Source organism: Puma concolor, chromosome B2 (assembly GCF_028749965.1).
Source record: "Puma concolor isolate L17-30 chromosome B2, mPumCon1.1.hap2, whole genome shotgun sequence".
Taxonomy (NCBI): Eukaryota; Metazoa; Chordata; class Mammalia; order Carnivora; family Felidae; genus Puma; species Puma concolor.
In genome coordinates, this window is record NC_141671.1 from 27,848,894 (window position 1) to 27,870,944 (window position 22,051).

Genomic DNA, 22,051 nt, shown 5'->3' on the forward strand with positions numbered 1-22,051 from the left:
GAGAAAGATCTAGACTGCCTGGGGCCTGAAGCTTAGAGGGTTTAGGGAGTCCACTTTAAGAAAAAGAATGTGAAGCTGTCAGGCTGAACAACATCATTTTTCAGATAAGGGGCTGTAGCTTGCAGGGAGCCACATAGGAATGCTGGGATTGAGGTTGGAACACTCATGAGCCTGACACCCAAATCTGGGTTCTACACTGCTAAGCTGCCTTTCCTCATTGAAGAGAGACTGGCTTTTCCCAATTTTGCTATCTACCACCAGGCTCTGCCTGACCAATCCACTTTTGAGTTCCTGGTCTAACATTATAATGTTTACCCTCTACTCCATCTGAGCCACCCAGAACCCAGCTCCACTCACTGCACTTTCTGTGAATGCAGTCCTTCCCCTCTTAACTGGAAACAAAGGGGCAGGGGAACCAAGTTCTGGTCTTCCATAAAATAGAGACCCTATTAACCCCTGTTCATCTCACAGCAATTTTATGTTAAGAGAAAACATTAAAAGCACTTAGAAACCTGTAAAGTGCAGAATAATATTGATAAGCTATTGTCATTAGACCTAAACCCTACTTACCTTCTGTTTCCAATCTATACTGAGATTTCCTGTTACAGACCTTTGAATCTCTATCTCATGGCTTAACGTTTCAGTGCTACTTACTTGTTTTGTGTAAGTTTGTTTTATTTCTATTAGCAAATCATATCTTCTTTGCAAAGGAAATCAACCTTTGCCTCTTCTATATCTATTACTAAACTAGTACACTTAGAAGGTTTTTAAAATATTTGTTATATTTTTTTGTTAACTTATTTGGATTTGTGCTAATTTAAAGTTTTGTTTGTTATCTCAGATATTCTTAATTTTATATCAATTAAAACTTGGTTTCTAATTATGTTTGACCTTTAAATGATAAATTCTATGGTTTCTCATGTATCTCCTGTCTATAAATTATTAGGTCAAATTTAACAACTTGTTTCTTCATGTACAACAGTACTAGAAATGTCTATGAGACTCTGAGCTTTACCTGGCCTACTCTTGATGATCTTGCTGGATTGTCTGGCTGGTACAGACATACAGGGTTAGGCCTTGTCTGGCTATCATTTTGTTTCAGACCACTGGCAGATGTTCTGTTGGTAGGAGAAAGAAGAAACCAAACCCCGGATGAAATATTGGTTCTCCAAACCTTGGAGAAATATTTTCCCAACACATTATTTTGAAAATTTAAAACATAGAGCAAAATTCCATTGAATTCACAGTGAAGAGTCCTTAATCTGCCACACAGACTCTCCCTACCCAGTCAAGCAAGCTTACTAGACTTACAACATGCTTGTCAGCTATCCATTCCTTGATCTGTCAAACCATCTTATATTTTTAATGCATCTCAAGAGTATCCTTTTCCCCATACTTAGCCTTAAGAGAGTTTATTATTTATTAACAGACTTTCTCTTCTGAGGTAAAATTTATGTAAAAAGAAATGCAAACCTTAAGTGTACTATTCTTTGGGTTTTGACAAAAGTATTTGTGTAACTCAAATCCCTATCAAGACATAGAGCATTACCATCACCCAAAAAAGTTCCGTCATGCCTACCAACCTCCACCTCCATCATCTTCAGATGAAGTTTTCTTGTTGTAGAACTTCATATAGATAGAATTATGCATACTGTACTCCTTGTGTAAGCCTACTTTCACTCAGCAAAATGCTTTTTTTTAAGTTTATTTATTTTGAGAGAAAGAGAGAGAGAGGCAGAGAGAGAGGGAGCGAAGGGATCCCAAGTGGAACCCGACTCAGATTTCAAACTCACCAACCACAAGAGCATGAGCTGAGCTGAAATCAAGAGTCAGACGTTTAACCAACTGAGCCACCCAGGCAATCCAGCAAAATGTCTTTAAGATTCATGTGTGTATTGTCCATATAAGCAGTTCATTTTTTAAAATTCCTAAGTAGTGGCCCACTGGGTGAATACACCCAGTTAGTTTAGCTATTCTTCTACATATGGATCCCTAGGCTGGTTTTACTCTTTTGCTATTATTATGAATAGAGCCATTATAAACATTCTTGTAAAGAATGCATTTAGTTTAAGAAACTACAAGATCTTTTTCCAAAGTGATTGTACCATTTTATACTTCACCCAAGTGCTTCAAATCCTAACCAATATTTAGTATTGTCAGTCTTTCTTAGTTTTATGTCTTCTAGTTAATCCACAGTGGTATTTCATAATAGTTTTAATTGCATTTCCCTGATGACAGTATATTGAACATTTTTCATGTGTATTTATTCTTTTGTGAAATGTTGAAATCTCTTACCTTTATTTTTCTTTTTATTGAGTTTTAGGGGTTCTTTATATAACCTAAATATATATGTTATAGATTTTTTCTCCCAGTCTGTGTCTTGCCTATTCATTTTCTTAATGATATATTTTTTAAAATTTAAATCCAAGTTAGTTAACATATAGTGTAATAATGGTTTCAGAGATATTCATCACTTACATATAACACCCAGTACTCATCCCACCAAGTGCCCTCCTTAATGCTCATCACCCATTTGACCCATCTTTCCACCCAATTCCCCCTCCAGCAACCCTAGGTTTGTTCTCTATATTTAAGAGTCTCTTATGGTTTGCCTCCCTCACTGTTTTTACCTTATTTTTCCTTCCCTTCCCCTATGTTCATCTATTTTGTTTCTTAAATGCCATATATGAGTAAAATAATATGATATTTGTCTTTCTCTGACTGACTTACTTCACTTAGCGTAATACATTCTAGTCCCATCCATGTTGTTGCAAATGGCAAGGTTTCATTCTGTTTGATTGCCGAGTAGTATTCCATTATGTATGTATATGTACATATACATGCATATACCACATCTTCTCTTTATTTTTAAGGTTTTAAAAAATGACTTATTTATTTGTGAGAGAGAGTGCATGAGTGGGGGAGGAGCAGAGAGAGAGGGGGACAAAGCCAGATGCAGGGCTCAAACTCACGTACTGTGAGATCATGACCTAAGCTGAAGTTGGATGCTCAACCAACTGAGCCACCCAGGCCCCCCTATACCACATCTTCTTTATCCATTCAACCTAATGATATTTTTTTGATGAACAAAAGTTTTAAATTTTGGACAGTCTAATCTTTTTATTTTATGATTATTGTTTTTTCCATATCTTATATGAAAAAACAAAAAAACAAAAAACAAACCTTACTTACCCAAACAAAGTTACAGATATTCTTATGCTCTCTTTTAAAATACTTACAGTTTTAGGTTTTACATTTTCATTTATGATCCAGCTCAGATTAATTTGTGTGGATGGTATAAGATAGGGGTCAAAGAGCATTTTCCCCCCCACAGACATCAAATTATTACAGCATCGTCCGTTTAAAAGATTATTCTTTCTCCTTCAATTGCTGTAGCTCCTTTAGAGAAAAACCAAATGATCTTTTAAGTGTGGGTGTATTTTTGGTCTCTCTATTCTGTTTCATTCATCTACTATCAATCCTTATGCCAATACCACACTCTCTTGATTACTGTAGCTTTACAATATATCTTAAAGTCCGTGTAAATACTTCAACTTTTCTTTTACTTTACAATACTTTACTTTACAATACTTTACAACATATTTACTTTACAATACTTCTTCCTTTTCAAGATTGCTTTGGTTATTCTAGGTTCTCTAATTTCTCTGATGATTTTAGAATTATAATTAATTTCTACAAAACCTACTGGTGTTATTGCATTGACTCTGTAGTTCAATTTGGAGAGACTTGGCATCTTAACAATATTGAATCTTTTAATTCATGAACATGGTATATATATTTTCCGTTATGTGGTTTTCCTTTTTCTCAGAAATATTTTTTATAGTTTTCATTTGTTAAACTTATCCTTAAGTATTATATGTGCTATGTAAATGATATTTAAAATATTTATTTTCCAATTGTTTATGCTAGTATTAAAAATATAATTGATTTTTTGGGGGCACCTGGGTGGCTCAGTTGGTTGAATGTCCGACTTCGGCTCAGGTCATGATCTCACAGTCTGTGAGTTCGAGCCCTGCGTTGGGCTCTGTGCTGACAGCTCAGAGCCTGGAGCCTGTTTCAGATTATGTGTTTCTCTCTCTCTCTGCCCCTCCCCTGCTCATGCTCTGTCTCTCTCTGTCAAAAATAAATAAGTATTAAAAAATATATATAATTGATTTTGTATATTAATCCTGTAATCCTGGGACTTTGATAATATGTTTTAGTGGTTGTTTTATACGTTTCATGAGATTTTCTAAATAAATCATCATATCGTCTGCAAATAGAGTTTTACTTATTCCTTTTTAATCTTTATGGCTTTTATTTCTTTTCCTTTTTTCTTTTTTAAAAATACAATTTATTATCAAATTGGTTTCCATAACACACCCAGTGCTCATCCCAACAGGTGCCCTCCTCAATGCCCATCACCCACTTTCCCTTCTCCCCCACCCGCCATCAACCCTTAGTTTGTTCTCAGTATTTATGAGTCTTTAATGGTTTGCCTCCCTCCCTCTCTTACTTTTTTTTCTCCCTTCCCCTCCCCCATGGTCTTCTGTTATGTTTCTCAGGATCCACTTATGAGTGAAAACATATGGTATCTGTCTTTTTCTGTATGACTTATTTCATTTAGCGTAATACTCTCCAGTTCCATCCATGGTGCTACAAATGGCCAGATTTAATTCTTTCTCATTGCCAAGTAGTATTCCATCGTATATATAAACCACATCTTCTTTATCCATTCATCAGTTGATGGACAATTAGGCTCTTTCCATAATTTGGCTATTGTTGAAAGTGCTGCTATAAACATTGGGGCACAAGTGCCCCTATGCATCAGCACTCCTGTATCCCTTGGGTAAATTCCTATCAGTACTATTGCTGGGTCATAGGGTACGTCTGTTTTTAATTTTTTGAGGAACCTCCACACTGTTTTCCAGAGCAGTTTCACCAGTTTGCATTCCCACCAACAGTGCAGTAGGGTTCCTGTTTCTCCACATCCTCTCCAGCATCTATAGTCTCCTGATTTGTTCATTTTAGCCACTCTGACCAGCATGAGGTGATATCTCAGTGTGGTTTGATTTCTATTTCCTTGATGAGGAGTGACGTTGAGCACCTTTTCATGTGCCTGTTGGCCATCTGGATGTCTTCTTTAGAAAAGTGTCTATTCATGTCTTCTGCCCATTTCTTCACTGGATTATTTGTTTTTTGGGTGTGGAGTTTGGTGAGTTCTTTATAGATTTTGGATATTAGCCCTTTACCTTTTTCTTACTTTAGTACAATGGCTAAGACTTTGAGTACAATTTTGAATATAATGGTGACAGTAGATTCTTTGCTCTATTCTCCATCTTAGGGGCAAAGCAAAACATTCAATATTTCATTTTACGTTTTGTTTATAGATTCTCTTTATTAGCTTGAGGAAGTTTCCTGCTGACAGTTATTAAAGAATCACTAATGAGGGTTAAAATTTGCCAAATCCTGTGTAAATATTTAAATGATTATATATTTTTAGTGGTTTTAGTTTTAATTTGAGTTTCTGGCCTTTGAGATATTTCTAAGGGTTTTATCTTCATTGGATTCTGAGGATTCGAGTCTGAATTGAAAAGAGGCTGGGTGACGTTGAACATCTTTTCATGTGCCTGTTGGCCATCCAGATGTCTTCTTTAGAGAAGTGTCTATTCATGTTTTCTGTCCATTTCTTCACTGGGTTATTTGTTTTTCGGGTGTGGAGTTTGGTGAGCTCTTTATAGATTTTGGATACTATCCCTTTGTCTGATATGTCATTTGCAAATATCTTTTCCCATTCCGTTGCTTGCATTTTAGTTTTGTTGGTTGCTCCTTATCAGGGAAATACAAATCAAAACCACACTCAGGTATCACCTCACGCCAGTCAGAGTGGCCAAAATGAACAAATCAGGAGACTATAGATGCTGGAGAGGATGTGGAGAAACGGGAACCCTCTTGCACTGTTGGTGGGAATGCAAATTGCTGCAGCCGCTCTGGAAAGCAGTGTGGAGGTTCCTCAGAAAATTAAAAATAGACCTACCCTATGACCCAGCAATAGCACTGCTAGGAATTTATCCAAGGGATACAGGAGTCCTGATGCATAGGGCACTTGTACCCCAATGTTTATAGCAGCACTCTCAACAATAGCCAAATTACGGAAAGAGCCCAAATGTCCATCAACTGATGAATGGATAAAGAAATTGTGGTTTATATACACAATGGAGTACTACGTGGCAATGAGAAAGAACGAAATCTGGCCTTTTGTAGCAAGGTGGATGGAACTGGAGAGTGTGATGCTAAGTGAAATAAGCCTTAGAGAGAAAGACAGATACCATATATTTTCACTCTTATGTGGATCCTGAGAAACTTAACAGAAACCCATGGGGGAGGGGAAGGAAAAAAAAAGAGGTTAGAGTGGGAGAGAGCCAAAGCATAAGAAACTTTAAAAACTGAGAACAAACTGAGGGTTGATGGGGGGTGGGAGGGAGGGTAGGGTGGGTGATGGGTATTGACGAGGGCACCTTTTGGGATGAGCACTGGGTGTTTTATGGAAACCAATTTGACAATAAATTTCATATATTGAAAAAAGAAAGAAAGAAAGAAGAAAGAAAGAAAGAAAGAAAGAAAGAAAGAAAGAAAGAAAGAAAGAAAGAAAGAAAGAAAGAAAGAAAGAAAAGAGGCTGGGATTTCAGGAAATATCCAAGTATTCAAGTCTGAATTAAATTGGGGTAGGCTGCAGAAAATTCTTCAAAGAGCAATTATCTTGTTCTTGGTTGATTTGATGACATTTGGTTCGGGTTTTTTTCTGAGTTCAAAGAATAATACCATATTTCTTCAAGTCCACTTGTCCTTCCCAAAGGTTCACAGGCAGTGCTCTGCTTTTTGAATCTAATTATTATGAAGATTTTCTTTATATAATAGACTGAAGTCCAGAATAAAGCATAACAGACTTGTTTGAAAACAGTTTTAATAACTCAAATTGCAGACCACCTCTTCAAATTTAAATTAGTTATGGTACACCTACATATTCCAGTTTTTGTCTACTTACTTTGATAATCTCCAATAGTTTTAGTTAATGTCATTACTATTAGTGTTTAAAGCATTGTATTTCACTACAGCATTACTCACTTAATGAATATCGTAGTCTGAACCAGAAATAAAAATTTACTTCATGACTCATTTTATATAAATAAACAAATCATTTTGTTGATTAATGGTGTTTCATCTCATGATGATGGCAAAGAATTTGGGAATTAACTAAATGATGACTGTAGGATTTAATAGACCATGTCAGATCTGAGGCATAATCTTTTAAATCTTTTATGTATATGCTTATATATGTGTTTTACATAAATACTGAATAGTCAGTATGTTCGGATTCTTATAAAACCTTTCATATATTTCAAAGTATAACAATTAATATATGCACAATTTTTCCATTCATTTTGTTCTTTGATTTATTTTTGCTAATAACCCATATTATTAATGCTTCAGAAGATACTCTTCAATGAATAGGCAATGTATCAGGCATTCATTGATTTCTTTTTTTATTTTTATTTTAATTTTTTAAAATTTACATCCAAATTAGTTAGCATATAGTGTAACAATGATTTCAGGAGTAGATTCCTTAGTGCCCCTTACCAATTTATCCCATCCCCCCTCCCACAACCCCTCCAGTAACCCTCAGTTTGTTCTCCATATTTATGAGTCTCTTCTGTTTTGTCCCCCTCCCTGTTTTTATATTAATTTTGTTTCCCTTCCCTTATGTTCATCTGTTTTGTCTCTTAAAGTCCTCATATGAGTGAAGTCATATGATTTTTGTCTTTCTCTGACTGACTAATTTCAATTAGCATAATACCCTCCAGTTCCATCCACGTAGTCGCAAATGGCAAGATTTCATTCTTTTTGATTGGCAAGTAATACTCCATTGCATTTATACATACCACATCTTCTTTATCCATTCATCCATCAATGGACATTTGGGCTCTTTCCATACTTTGGCTATTGTTGATAGTGCTGCTATAAACATGGGGGTGCATGTGTCCCTTCAAAACAGCACAACTGTATCCCATGTATAAATGCCTAGTAGTGCAATTGCTGGGTCACAGGGTAATTCTATTTCTAGTTTTTTGAGGAACCTCCATACTGCTTTCCAGCTGGTGGCGGCACCAGCTTGCATTCTCACCAACAATGCAAAAGAGATCCTCTTTCTCCTCATCCTTGCCAGCATCTGTTGTTGCCTGAGTTGTTAATGTTAGCCATCCTGACAGGTAAGAGGTGGTATCTCGTTGTGGTTTTGATTTGTATTTCCCTGATGATGAATGATGTTGAGCATTTTTTTCATGTGTTGGTTGGCCATCTGGATGTCTTCTTTGGAGAAGTGTCTATTCATGTCTTTTGCCCATTTCTTCACTGGATTATTTGTTTTTTGGGTGTTGAGTTGGATAAGTTCTTTATAGAATTTGGATACTAACCCTTTATCTGATATGTCATTTGCAAATATCTTCTTCCATTCTGTCAGTTGCCTTTTAGTTTTGCTGATTGTTTCCTTCACTGTGCAGAAGCTTTTTATTTTGTGAGGTCCCAGTAGTTCATTTTGCTTTTGTTTCCCTTGCCTCCAGAGACGTGTTGATTAAGAAGTTGCCGCAGCCAAGATCAAAGAGGTTTTTGCCTGATTTCTCCTCGAGGATTTTGATGACTTCCTGTATTACCTTGAGGTCTTTCATCCATTTTGAGTTTACTTTTGTGTATGGTGTAAGAAAGTGGTCCATGTTGATTCTTCTTCATGTTGCTGTCCAGTTTTCCAAGCACCACTTACTGAAAAGACTGTCTTTATTCCATTGGATATTCTTTCCTGCTTTGTCAAAGATGAGTTGGCCATACATTTGTGGGTCCATTTCTGGGTTCTCTATTCTGTTCCATTGATCTGAGTGTCTGTTCTTGTGCCAGTACCATACTGTCTTGATGATTACAGCTTTGTAGTATAGTTTGAAGTCTGGAATTGTGATGCCTCCTGCTTTGGTTTTCTTTTTCAAGATTGCTTTCACTATTCAGGGTCTTTTCTTGTTCCATACAAATTTTAGGATTATTTGTTCTAGCTCTGTGAAGAAGCATTCACTGATATCTTACCATGCTTAGCAAATTTTCCAGAGGTTGTAAAATTTCGATTGTCCTTTCATACTATGGGAAGAGTCTAGTGAGGCCTTTTATATGTAGTAGGCCAAATACTTTCATATATATTTGTCCTTCTTTTGATAAAGACTGGGAAGTCAAGAGGGTCTCTTTTCTCCAACCTAAGTATACTCTTTGATGTATGATGGAGTTTGATGTGAGATGGATGAGTACATCTTGGGCACCACTGACTAAACTCTCTTGGCTGAAGAACTAAAGGACATCATGATATTATGATACATCTGCATGGGAACTTTAGTGCAGGACTCCAGACTACAGTATAATTATTAGTATGCTAAGAATTTCTTAATGAATGTGTGTATGCCCATGTATATGTGTGATTATATGCTTTGATTAGGTAATGCATTAGTTACCTACCACTGAGTAACATTTTATCCCAAACTTAGTAACTTAAAACAATGCACACTTACTATATCAGTTTTGGTGGGCCAGGAATCCAGGAGTGCCTAGCTAGGGGGTTCTAGTTCAGGCTTTACCATCACGTTACAGTCAAGCCAGGGCTGTAGTCATCTGAATTCTCAGCTAAAGGAGAATTCACTTCATATGGTTTTTAGTTCTATTCTGTTCTTAGTGCCTACTGGCTGGGATCTCAGTTCTTTGTTCTGTGGACATTTGCAAAGTTGCCTGCATATCCTCAGGATGGGCAGCTGCTTTTCCCAAGCAGTGATTCAAGATAGAGGGCAGATACCAGGGGCTTTTACCATTACTTCTGCCATATTTTATTGGTAATATAGACTAAGTCTGGTACAGTATAGGAGGGAACTAGAAAAGGAGGAGGTCTTTGGGGGCCAACTTGGAGGCTGCTATCACAGGTGATTTTCTGCAATAGAAATGGGAGCTTTGGTAGTTTAACCTAACATAGAAACATATGTTTCTCTATTTCATTAGCTTTAAATAGCGATTTCCTATTCAGCAACATAGTCACAATAATGTTATCACAATGTTATGTTATCACAACTGGATAAGGATAGGTAGAATAATAAGGTTCTATTATTTTTGGGGAGGAAATCACCTGCTTCTATATAATTACTCACTCTTAGAAGATAAACATTTATGAATTACAGAAACAATTCTACAATCAGTTTTGTGGCACCTATGGGGAGAACATGGCAGCAGTTTTTACTGATGATCATAGAAAAATTAAAAGACAGTGAGAGACTTACCTGAATCTTGTGTAGTGGGAGGGAGGAAACTCACATTCACTTTAGGTATAAAACCTCACAGCAACCTTGCCAGGGCAGTACACTGTGATTACTTCCATTTTGCAGATGTGTAAGTTGAGGCTGAGTAACATGCCCAAGGTTACAAAATTAACAAGTAAGCAGCTGAGATTCAGCTCCAGCCTTCAGGTTCCAAAGCCCATTAACTTCCCACTGCCACTCCTGATTCCCCAGATACAGCCAGGTGAGCCCATCCTTCTTCCTACAGATCAAAGCAGTGCAGTGGGTCAGCAGCAACTCCTCAAGCAATATCCTAGTTTGTGTGATTTGATATTCAGTCTTTTTTAATATGGTGAGGTTTACATGTTTGAATCATGGAGTGGAACTTCATGTTTGATGCTGAATAAAAGTTATCAGCTCCCTGGTATCTCATTAAAACCAGGGCCTTCTGAGCTTTCATGACTATGTTTTGGTGCTCATATGGCTACACTTGGACTTTTTGTTTTGTTTTTTGTTTTTGTTTGATTGTAGTGAAAGAAGTGGTTAGTGAGTTGAAAACTGAACAGTGTGATGCCAGTGCCTCTTCCATATGACCATCCAAATGCCTCCTGAAGACTCCCGGAACCCCTCATCTCTCTCCCGACTCACCTTCAGCCCTTATCTAGCACAATGCACTGGATTAAAAAAAAATGTGGTAGTCAAACAGTTTGAGCTGTGAAGTGGGAAAAAAAATTGGATGACTTTCATTATATTAGTATCCATCACAGATACATTATAGGGTCAATGTCAGGGGCAATTTGGGAATCCCCTTGTATTTTCTTTTATTTTCTTTTTTCTCCTCCTGATGAAGAATTGTTTAGTTAGCTACTAGAGTTTTAATTTTGTAGATTTTTTTCCCCTGATATTATTGAGAAGGTAAAGGAGTCATTTATTCTGATAAGACTTTTATTGCATAATTCCTAATCAACTTTCCTTAATATTTATATGTGACATAATATTACACTTTTAGCATCTTTTTAAAAAATTGACCCTAATATCTTGATCAATACATATATTGTTATTCCCCTAAGTAGATCCATGTGGATATGAAGATGGTGGGAGGCAGGGGAGAAGGAGAGAAAGAACATACTGGGGGGCGGGGGGAATAATCCAGTGTGCTGACTGGTACTGCCTCTGCATTTTTAGACTTATGAACATGTTAACAGGGCAACGGAAGATTGAACAAACAAGAATAAGGCTTAGTATTTTAATAAAATGAAACTTAAAACAAATTTAATGTGACACATATTGTCATACCTAATAGTTATTATGCTTAAGATAATTATCCACAAGAGACAATCAATTCTCCCATGAGACTCCAATTAATATGTACTTTGCAGAATACATATTAGAGTACAAAATTATAGTTCTTTTCTTCCCTTTATTGCCTTTTGTCAACAGAAGAAAGAATATTTTTTCCCTGATGCCCTCTATCCTGTATTATATAACCACAGTTTCTTTCTCACAGACACACTGACTTTCACAGTCATTAAAGCCCCACAGGCAGGCTCTGACTTTGTTCTCTGTTGGTGGCAGCTGGATCCCCTTCCTGCTCGCCATTTCTGATGTTCTGTTCTTGACCCAGGTCTTGCCTTCTCTAAACCCATCTGATTTTTTTTTCTTTTTTTTTTTTTTAATTTATATATGAAATTTATTGTCAAATTGGTTTCCATACAACACCCAGTGCTCATCCCAAAAGGTGCCCTCCTCAATACCCATCACCCACCTTCTCCTCCCTCCCACCCCCCATCAACCCTCAGTTTGCTCTCAGTTCTCAACAGTCTCTTATGCTTTGGCTCTCTCCCACTCTAACCTCTCTTTTTTTTTTTTTTCCTTCCCCTCCCCCATGGGTTCCTGTTAAGTTTCTCAGGATCCACATAAGAGCGAAACCATATGGTATCTGTCTTTCTCTGTATGGCTTATTTCACTTAGCATCACACTCTCCAGTTCCATCCACGTTGCAACAAAAGGCCATATTTCATTTTTTCTCATTGCCACATAGTATTCCATAGTGTATATAAACCACAATTTCTTTATCCATTCATCAGTTGATGGACATTTAGGCTCTTTCCATAATTTGGCTATTGTTGAGAGTGCTGCTATGAACATTGGGGTACAAGTGCCCCTATGCATCAGCACTCCTGTATCCCTTGGGTAAATTCCTAGCAGTGCTATTGCTGGGTCATCAGCTACGTCTAGTTTTAATTTTCTGAGGAACCTCCACACTGCTTTCCAGAGCGGCTGCAGCAATTTGCATTCCCACCAACAGTGCAAGAGGGTTCCCGTTTCTCCACATCCTCTCCAGCATCTATAGTCTCCTGATTTGTTCATTTTGGCCACTCTGACTGGCGTGAGGTGATACCTGAGTGTGGTTTTGATTTGTATTTCCCTGATAAGGAGCGACGCTGAACATCTTTTCATGTGCCTGTTGGCCATCCGGATGTCTTCTTTAGAGAAGTGTCTATTCATGTTTTCTGCCCATTTCTTCACTGGGTTATTTGCTTTTCGCGTGTGGAGTTTGGTGAGCTCTTTATAGATTTTGGATACTAGCCCTTTGTCCGATATGTCATTTGCAAATATCTTTTCCCATTCCGTTGGTTGCCTTTTAGTTTTGTTGGTTGTTTCCTTTGCTGTGCAGAAGCTTTTTATCTTCATAAGGTCCCAGTAATTCACTTTTGCTTTTAATTCCCTTGCCTTTGGGGATGTGTCGAGTAAGAGATTGCTACGGCTGAGGTCAGAGAGGTCTTTTCCTGCTTTCTCCTCTAAGGTTTTGATGGTTTCCTGTCTCACATTCAGGTCCTTTATCCATTTTGAGTTTATTTTTGTGAATGGTGTGAGAAAGTGGTCTAGTTTCAACCTTCTGCATGTTGCTGTCCAGTTCTCCCAGCACCATTTGTTAAAGAGACTGTCTTTTTTCCATTGGATGTTCTTTCCTGCTTTGTCAAAGATGAGTTGGCCATACATTTGTGGGTCTAGTTCTGGGGTTTCTATTCTATTCCATTGGTCTATGTGTCTGTTTTTGTGCCAATACCATGCTGTCTTGATGATGACAGCTTTGTAGTAGAGGCTAAAGTCTGGGATTGTGATGCCTCCTGCTTTGGTCTTCTTCTTCAAAATTACTTTGGCTATTCGGGGCCTTTTGTGGTTCCATATGAATTTTAGGATTGCTTGTTCTAGTTTCGAGAAGAATGCTGGTGCAATTTTGATTGGGATTGCATTGAATGTGTAGATAGCTTTGGGTAGTATTGACATTTTGACAATATTTATTCTTCCAATCCATGAGCAGGGAATGTCTTTCCATTTCTTTAAATCTTCTTCAATTACCTTCATAAGCTTTCTATAGTTTTCAGCATACAGATCCTTTACATCTTTGGTTAGATTTATTCCTAGGTATTTTATGCTTCTTGGTGCAATTGTGAATGGGATCAGTTTCTTTATTTGTCTTTCTGTTGCTTCATTGTTAGTGTATAAGAATGCAACTGATTTCTGTACATTGATTTTGTATCCTGCAACTTTGCTGAATTCATGGATCAGTTCTAGCAGACTTTTGGTGGAGTCTATCGGATTTTCCATGTATAATATCATGTCATCTGCAAAGAGCGAAAGCTTGACTTCATCTTTGCCAATTTTGACGCCTTTGATTTCCTTTTGTTGTCTGATTGCTGACGCTAGAACTTCCAGCACTATATTAAACAACAGCGGTGAGAGTGGGCATCCCTGTCGTGTTCCTGATCTCAGGGAAAAAGCTCTCAGTTTTTCCCCGTTGAGGATGATGTTAGCTGTGGGCTTTTCATAAATGGCTTTTATGATCTTTAAGTATGTTCCTTCTATCCCGACTTTCTCAAGGGTTTTTATTAAGAAAGGGTGCTGGATTTTGTCAAAGGCCTTTTCTGCATCGATTGACAGGATCATATGGTTTTTCTCTTTTTTTTTGTTAATGTGATGTATCACGTTGATTGATTTGCGAATGTTGAACCAGCCCTGCATCCCAGGAATGAATCCCACTTGATCATGGTGAATAATTCCTTTTATATGCCGTTGAATTCGATTTGCTAGTATCTTATTGAGAATTTTTGCATCCATATTCATCAGGGATATTGGCCTGTAGTTCTCTTTTTTTACTGGGTCTCTGTCTGGTTTAGGAATCAAAGTAATACTGGCTTCATAGAATGAGTCTGGAAGTTTTCCTTCCCTTTCTATTTTTTGGAATAGCTTGAGAAGGATAGGTATTATCTCTGCTTTAAACGTCTGGTAGAACTCCCCTGGGAAGCCATCTGGTCCTGGACTCTTATTTGTTGGGAGATTTTTGATAACCGATTCAATTTCTTCGCTGGTTATGGGTCTGTTCAAGCTTTCTATTTCCTCCTGATTGAGTTTTGGAAGAGTGTGGGTGTTCAGGAATTTGTCCATTTCTTCCAGGTTGTCCAATTTGTTGGCATATAATTTTTCATAGTATTCCCTGATAATTGTTTGTATCTCTGAGGGATTGGTTGTAATCATTCCATTTTCATTCATGATTGTATCTATTTGGGTCATCTCCCTTTTCTTTTTGAGAAGCCTGGCTAGAGGTTTGTCAATTTTGTTTATTTTTTCAAAAAACCAACTCTTGGTTTCGTTGATCTGCTCTACAGTTTTTTTAGATTCTATATTGTTTATTTCTGCTCTGATCTTTATTATTTCTCTTCTTCTGCTGGGTTTAGGCTGCCTTTGCTGTTCTGCTTCTATTTCCTTTAGGTGTGCTGTTAGATTTTGTATTTGGGATTTTTCTTGTTTCTTGAGATAGGCCTGGATGGCAATGTATTTTCCTCTCAGGACTGCCTTCGCTGCGTCCCAAAGCGTTTGGATTGTTGTATTTTCATTTTCGTTTGTTTCCATATATTTTTTAATTTCTTCTCTAATTGCCTGGTTGACCCACTCATTCGTTAGTAGGGTGTTCTTTAACCTCCATGCTTTTGGAGGTTTTCCAGACTTTTTTCTGTGGTTGATTTCAAGCTTCATAGCATTGTGGTCTGAAAGTATGCATGGTATGATTTCAATTCTTGTAAACTTATGAAGGGCTGTTTTGTGACCCAGTATATGATCTATTTTGGAGAATGTTCCATGTGCACTCGAGAAGAAAGTATATTCTGTTGCTTTGGGATGCAGAGTTCTAAATATATCTGTCAAGTCCATCTGATCCAATGTCTCATTCAGGGCCCTTGTTTCTTTATTGACCGTGTGTCTAGATGATCTATCCATTTCTGTAAGTGGGGTGTTAAAGTCCCCTGCAATTACCACATTCTTCTCAATAAGGTTGCTTATGTTTATGAGTAATTGTTTTATATATTTGGGCGCTCCGGTATTCGGCGCATAGACATTTATAATTGTTAGCTCTTCCTGATGGATAGACGCTGTCACTATTATATAATGTCCTTCTTCATCTCTTGTTACAGCCTTTAATTTAAAGTCTAGTTTGTCTGATAGAAGTATGGCTACTCCAGCTTTCTTTTGGCTTCCAGTAGCATGATAAATAGTTCTCCATCCCCTCACTCTCAATCTAAAGGTGTCCTCGGGTCTAAAATGAGTCTCTTGTAGACAGCAAATAGATGGGTCTTGTTTTTTTATCCATTCTGATACCCTATGTCTTTTGGTTGGCACATTTAATCCATTTACATTCAGTGTTATTATAGAAAGATATGGGTTTAGAGACATTGTGGTGTCTGTATGTTTTATGCTTGTAGTGATGTCTCTGGTACTTTGTCTCACAGGGTCCCCCTTAGGATCTCTTGTAGGGCTGGTTTAGTGGTGACAAATTCCTTCAGTTTTTGTTTGTTTGGGAAGACCTTTATCTCTCCTTCTATTCTAAATGACAGACTTGCTGGATAAAGGATTCTCGGCTGCATATTTTTTCTGTCTAGCACCCTGAAAATCTCATGCCAATTCTTTCTGGCCTGCCAAGTTTCAAAAGAGAGATCAGTCACGAGTCTTATAGGTCTCCCTTTATATGTGAGGGCACGTTTACCCCTTGCTGCTTTCAGAATTTTCTCTTTATCCTTGTATTTTGCCAGTTTCACTATGATATGTCGTGCAGAAGATCGATTCAAGTTACGTCTGAAGGGAGTTCTCTGTGCCTCTTGGATTTCAATGCCTTTTTCCTTCCCCACTTCAGGGAAGTTCTCTGCTATTATTTCTTCAAGTACCCCTTCAGCACCTTTCCCTCTCTCTTCCTCCTCTGGGATACCAATTATGCGTATATTATTTCTTTTTAGTGTATCACTTAGTTCTCTAATTTTCCCCTCATACTCCTGGATTTTTTTATCTCTCTTTTTCTCAGCTTCCTCTTTTTCCATAACTTTATCTTCTAGTTCACCTATTCTCTCCGCTGCCTCTTCAATCCGAGCCGTGGTGTTTTCCATTTTGTTATGCATTTCGTTTAAAGCGTTTTTCAGCTCCTCGTGACTGTTCCTTAGTCCCTTGATCTCTGTAGCAAGAGATTCTCTGCTGTCAGCTATACTGTTTTCAAGCCCAGCGATTAATTTTATGACTATTATTCTAAATTCACTTTCTGTTATATTATTTAAATCCTTTTTGATCAGCTCATTAGCTGTTGTTATTTCCTGGAGATTCTTCTGAGGGGAATTCTTCCGCTTGGTCATTTTGGATAGTCCCTGGCGTGGTGAGGACCTGCAGGGCACTTCCCCTGTGCTGTGGTGTATAACTGGAGTTGGTGGGCGGAGCCGCAGTCAGACCTGATGTCTGCCCCGAGCCCACCGCTGGGGCCACAGTCAGACTGGTGCGTGCCTTCTCTTCCCCTCTCCTAGGGGCGGGATTCACTGTGGGTTGGGGTGGTCTGTCTGGGCTACTTGCACACTGCCAGGCTTGTGATGCTGGGGATCTGGCGTCTTAGCTGGGGTGGGTAGGCAAGGTGCACAGGGGCAGGAGGGGCAGGCTTAGCTTGCTTCTCCTTAGGTGATCCACTTCAGGAGGGGCCCTGTGGCAGCAGGAGGGAGTCAGATCCGCTGCCGGAGGTTTGGCTCCGCAGAAGCGCAGAGTTGGGTGTTTGCGCGCGGAGCCAGCAAGTTCCCTGGCAGGAACTGGTTCTCTTTGGGATTTTGGCTGGGGGATGGGCGGGGGAGATGGCGGTGGCGAGCGCCTTTGTTCCCCACCAAACTGAGCTCTGTCGTCAGGGGGCTCAGCAGCTCTCCTTCCCTTTGTCCTCCAGCCTTCCCGCTTTCTGAGCAGAGCTGTTAACTTATGACCTCCCAGACGCTAAGTCGCGCTTGCTGTGGGAACACAGTCCGTCAGGCCCCTCCGCTTTTTGCAAGCCAGACTCGGGGGCTCTGCTTGGCCGGCGAGCCGCCCCTCCACCCCGGCTCCCTCCCGCCAGTCCGTGGAGCGCGCACCGCCTCGCCGCCCTTCCTACCCTCTTCCGTGGGCCTCTCATCTGCGCTTGGCTCCGGCGACTCCGTTCTGCTAATCCTCTGGTTGTTTTCTGGGTTATTTAGGCAGGTGTAGGTGGAATCTAAGTGATCAGCAGGACGCGCGGTGAGCCCAGCGTCCTCCTACGCCGCCATCTTCTAAACCCATCTGATTTTATGGGCTTTTGAGGAGAGGGGATTGTTGATGGTAACAACCAAAAAAAAAAGAAAATAAGGGAGGGTGTCAAAAAATGCCACTTTTTTTTTTTTTTTTTTTTTTTACTGGAGTTGACCAGTTATCTTTTTTTTTGTGTTAAAGATTCACATGCTTTACACTCTACTTATTCATTCTAGGGCTAAATCCACTTGGTTTAAAGCAATAATCATGATAAGCTGCCTATTCTGGTAGGCAGCCCATGGGAGATTCTTTGGAAAGTGGGCTAAATTATTTCTCCTTTTTCTCACCCTTTCCCTGAAACTTTCCCAGATTTCTCCAGGCCCAGCCCCTTTTTTGGCCTTCAGTGTCTGAAAATCCATAGAGACCTCACCATTTTGTAGTTATATACCTGCTGGTCCCTTGAGAACAGCAACATACCTGATTTATGTCTCTAAAACACCAGCAGCTGGTACTTGCATGGAGAAAGAAGGCTTGACACACAGGAGAACAGAAAGGCGATTGACCTCAATTTGGGTCTTTAACAATGACTTCTAAATTTAGGGCCAATAGAAGTTAGCTAGACTAACAGGCAGAGGAATGGTGTGCATTTTCCTCAGTCTGTCTGATCTTTACTAATGTTCATACTCCACCCCTCTGAGAAAAAAGTGACATACATATACATATATATGAAGTGCTCAGGCAAAAATTCATGAGTGAAAACTTACTTAAAATGCAGTGGGATCTTTGAAAGCAAATATGTGTATGTGTGTGTGTGTGTGTGTGTGTGTGCGCACACACACACACGCGCTCGTGTGCTTGTGTTTCCAGGGCAGTAATTTACAGCAAATGTCTGTCAAACTTATAGTAAGTTCAGCCTCAGGGTATTGTTGAGCCAAATAGCTTCATAAGATTTTTAAAAGGATTAGCAATGCATATGAATAGGACCAGGTACTATAATTATTCCTGAAACAGTTTCTCAGTGGGCAATTAGAGGATTAACCATACAATTTGATCAAATGTTCAGACCTTTTACATACTGTACTTACTAGGCCTACGAATAGATCCATTTGTCTTAATATAACAGTCATCCTAAAAGAATCACTCAGCTAAGAGATTTACCACCAATAATTAAACTGAAAGCACTACCGCTCAGAATAACAACAGCAAAAGGTAATGATTTTTATGTCTCCAACATCACAGAGAATTCCAGCCTTCCTTAGAATTTCACAATCATATGTTATTAGTCCTGTGTGGATGGGTGCTCTAGATCAAAGGCCATGCATATATACCAAGTTTTATATACAATCTAGGTAATTCTTATTTAAGAAAAATGGCATGACTAAAGGTTAATTGTAGAACTACATACAAGGAAGAATACCATGAATATCATTAAGTCAGTGAGCAATGAATAGATGTTCTCCTCTTAAGAACAAGCTTCCTGCTTCTTAATAAGTGAATCATTCACATTAGGGTAATAGCTTTCTTATATTTGAATTCAGGTTTTCCCAATGAAGAGTCCATCTTTAAGTTCAACATCTGTTATTTCCTTTACATGAAACATTTGCTTTGAAAATAATGACAGTTTTTATAAGGGATATAATATATGTAAACACATTCCTAAGGGCTTTATTTAAAACAGTTGGGGGGCACCTGGGTGGCGCAGTCGGTTAAACGTCCGACTTCAGCCAGGTCACGATCTCGCGGTCCGCAAGTTCGAGCCCCGCGTCGGGCTCTGGGCTGATGGCTCGGAGCCTGGAGCCTGTTTCAGATTCTGTGTCTCCCTCTCTCTCTGCCCCTCCCCCGTTCATGCTCTGTCTCTCTCTGTTCCAAAAATAAATAAAAAACGTTGAAAAAAAATTTTAAAAAAATAATTAAAAAAAAATAAAAAAAATAAAACAGTTGGTAATTTTTATTTTATTTTTTAAAGTTTATTTATTTTGAGAGAGAGAACGAACACAAGCAGGGGAGGGGCAGAGAGAGAGGGAGAGAGAGAATCCCTATCAAGTTCCTTGCTGTCAGTGCAGAGCCCTACATGGGGCTCGATCTCACAAACGGTGAGATCATGACCTGAGCCAAAATCAAGGGTCAGACACTTAACTGACTGAGCCACCTAGGTTCCCCTGCAATTGCTACTTTTTAAAAGTTACTTACGCTTTAGGATAAAGTTTGAAAGCTGTAACTATTTATGTTGGTTATTCTCACATGTGGCCTCTTTCTCATTTGGAAGATGTCCCAGGCAGGGATTTGTGGGTGCAGTGCAGAATGGATGTGATCATTTCCAGCGTTGTTTATAATACTTTTATTTTATGGATCATATTTTATTTTTAAATTGAAAATTGCATATGGCTTGTAGGGCAGGCAGGGGGATAGACCAGAAGACCCCAAGAGACAGGCTTGAGTTTTGTCTGCTTCTGCCAAAGTATCTCCTTAGAAGGTGAGGTGAAGTAGACTCTCTCACAAATCCCTGCCCTAACTGGCCTCCACTAGGGGTTCAACTCCTCTTAGTAAAGTAACAGAACCCACCTGTTGCATTATAAGTGCTAACTACTCAGGGTCTGTGTATTAACATACTTGTGGTTGTTCATGCCCTGTGCAGAGACGCACTCTAGTTCTGTCTACTGTGCTCACTTGAAGAAAGAGGGGATATTTGAATCTGGGAGTGTCTGTGTCTTTTTCTTTTTGGTTATCTGTTGGAAGTCAGTCAAGAGCAAGATTTGGAGCCAGACGAGTAGTGTTCTAATCCTGCTGCATTTACTGGCTGTGTAACTGCAGGCAAGGTATTTCCTGTCCATTACCCTCAGTTTTCTCTTTCTAAATGTGGCCAATACCAACCTTGTGAGACTGTGTGAAAGTTTAAGTTTAATGTTTCCAAAAGTATATTCAACAAATGTTTATTAGTTACCTGGTTAAATGTAGCTCAGTAGATCCCATTATCTGATTTTATAGTTTATATTATAACTTTGCTTTGATTGGCTTCAGTTAAATCTGTAGACACAAATTAGTAAAACAGTCATCTCTGTTTTGTTAAAACTGTGGAGACATCTGATAACAAAGTGACATAATAAATGCAAAAGCATCTAGAATGATGCTTAGAATATTGTAGTCATGCTACTTGAATCAGATTCTTGTAGGGGAAAAATGGATGAATATTTTATTTTATTTTATTACTTTTTTTTATTTGAGTAGAGTTGGCACACAATATTATATTAGTTTCAGGTGTGCAACATAGTGATTCAACTTCTCTATATGTTTTGTTATGTTCAACACAAGTTCACCAACACCATAGTATCATATAATACCATTACAATATCATTGACTATATTTCCTATGATGTGCTCTTTAGTCCCATGAATAAATTCATTCCATAATTGGAAACCTGTTTCTCCAACTTCCCTTCATCCATTTTGCCTAACTCCCAACCCCTGTCTCTCTGGCAACTATCAGTTTGTTCTTTGTACTTACATGTCTGATTTTATTTTTACCTTGTTTTGAATATATATTTTTTCATTTAGTAGGATGGGATAGTATTAAAAGGTACAAAAATCTATGACAATTCTTTACTAAGTCTTATCATGGTTTTACAACAAGCTTAGAACATAGTACCTCACAGCCTATAACCTTCTGGGAGCTGCTATTTGTTGGGTCCAGTTTGGTTCACTTCCTAGCAAATTAGAGAACAAGAAATTCTAGTACTTAGAGAAATCATCCATAGAAAATGTCAATGAGCCAGATTCTCCCTATTGCCTGAATCACTTCCCCATAGTGAGTAAGAATCTCAGAAAGTTGCATTTATTCATGGGAGACCATTGTTGGCCAATAGTGACCCATGGAGTGAATAGGAGCACAAAGTCCCTTATCAACAATATTAATATGCCCCTTCTGTGTGTATTAGGGGAGGAGGGGCAAAAATGCATAATAAAGTCTCTTCCTTCTCTCAAGGCTTACTGTCTAGCTGATGAAATAAGACCTACATGTAAAGAGATAAATATCAGTACAGGAAAGCACATGGTCAGGACCCAAGCAGTGGAGCAGAAGGTACAGATACAATCGTTCAGAAGAAAGTCTTACCAAGAAGGTGGTGATGAGCTGGGTCTCAGGTCCAAGCAGAG